The sequence below is a fragment of the Stegastes partitus genome, unplaced genomic scaffold (genome assembly GCF_000690725.1).
Source record: "Stegastes partitus isolate 25-593 unplaced genomic scaffold, Stegastes_partitus-1.0.2 Scaffold1430, whole genome shotgun sequence".
NCBI lineage: Eukaryota > Metazoa > Chordata > Actinopteri > Pomacentridae > Stegastes > Stegastes partitus.
Window position 1 is genome coordinate 161,142 of NW_007579161.1, and position 1,585 is coordinate 162,726.

A 1,585-nucleotide genomic window follows, 5' to 3' on the forward strand; every position below is an offset into this window, starting at 1 on the left:
TAGCTCTTGCAGATATTTTCTGCTTTTCTGTACTTTGATTTGAGAACTCAGGTTCCTGTACAGAAGCTGCCTATAGTATCACTAACATGCGGTAAGGCCTGCATGAAACGGGCTGCACTTAGGCAGCACAGGTGATCTCCTGCCATCAGGAGCAGCTTTAAGTTCAGTATTTCGCCTAAAGACACTTCAGCGTGTGGCGAGGCCGGCATTGAACCGCCAACTCTACAATTAGAGGACAAGCCGCCCTGCACCACCTGCTGTCACCCTATTAAGCTCTGTGCAACGCCTCGAGCAGGTTTTTCAAACGCAATCTGGAAAACAATGGGTGTTAAAGGTTCATAAACACATGTGTTAATCAGTTCTCACAGGCCATCAGAACACAGCAGATTGCACCGACCAGTCCTGGACTCAGTCTGAGGCCTGGATGTAGGACGGCTGAACAAGCGTGCATGACAAAGCAAATATACCCAGTAGAAAAAATAAAGTAAATTTGGGTCGCTTAAATTTGAATGGACGACTGCTTGTATTGTTGCAAGCAGGAGCTTTAATAAGAAAAGGTGCAGTGCAGTGAATGCAGCAGTTAAATCAGTCGAGTCAGTGGAAACTCAAATTCTGCTGGGTCGCTGTTTGTCTATGTCCTGACTTTTCAGTTGAATTGTAATCTGATTCCTCTCTGGTGTCTGCAGATGGACCAATTCCTAGGACCTCGTTTAGCTATGAGAGAAAATCTAACTGTTTGTTAACAATTAATGAAATTGAACTCACTTTAATTTGTGATTTACATGATTAGTAGCACAAGGGATTTGCAGAACAGCCACACCTTAGTGACTCAAACCTTTAAACACTAAACCTTTGCCGAAACCCGGGATCGAACCAGGGACCTTTAGATCTTCAGTCTAACGCTCTCCCAACTGAGCTATTTCGGCTTGTAAAGATTAAAAAATGTTGTCTTTTTTTTTTTTTTTTGTGCAATCTTTGAAGGCAGAACAGAACTGAGAACAAAACTTGTAAATCACTTACTTATTTCTTTCTTTTTTTAACCCATAGACAATAATAAAACTGCTCATATTTTTGCAAGCAGGAGCTTTAATAAGAAAAGGTGCAGTGCAGTGAATGCAGCAATGAAATCAGTCGAGTCAGTGGAAATTCAGTGTTCAAATTTTGCTGGGTCGCTGTTTGTCTATGTCCTGACTTTTCAGTTGATTTGTAATCTGATTCCTCTCTGGTGTCTGCAGATGGACCAATTCCTAGGACCTCGTTTAGTGATGAGAGAAAATCTAACTGTTTGTTGACAATTAATGAAATTGAACTCACTTTAACTTGTGATCTACATCACAAGGGATTTGCAGAACAACCACACCATAGCAACCCAAACCTTTAAACACTAAGCCTTTGCCGAAACCCGGGATCGAACCAGGGACTTTTAGATCTTCAGTCTAACGCGCTCCCAACTGAGCTATTTCGGCTTGTGTAGAGTAAAAAAATGTTGTCTTTTTTTTTGTGCAATCTTTGAAGGCAGAACAGAACTGAGAACAAAACTTGTAAATCACTTTCTTTTTTCTTTTTTAACCCATAGACAATAATA

The 1,585-nt window shown here is 40.9% G+C and overlaps 2 non-coding genes across 2 annotated transcripts; both read right to left on the minus strand.

Moving 5' to 3' along the window:
* Positions 1-853: 853 nt before the first annotated feature.
* Positions 854-926, minus strand: trnaf-gaa (transfer RNA phenylalanine (anticodon GAA)). Its single transcript has one exon. It is a non-coding gene; the product is annotated as a tRNA-Phe (tRNA).
* A 467-nt stretch (positions 927-1,393) lies between these two features.
* trnaf-gaa (transfer RNA phenylalanine (anticodon GAA)) lies at positions 1,394-1,466 on the minus strand. Its single transcript has one exon. It is a non-coding gene; the product is annotated as a tRNA-Phe (tRNA).
* Positions 1,467-1,585: the final 119 nt, after the last annotated feature.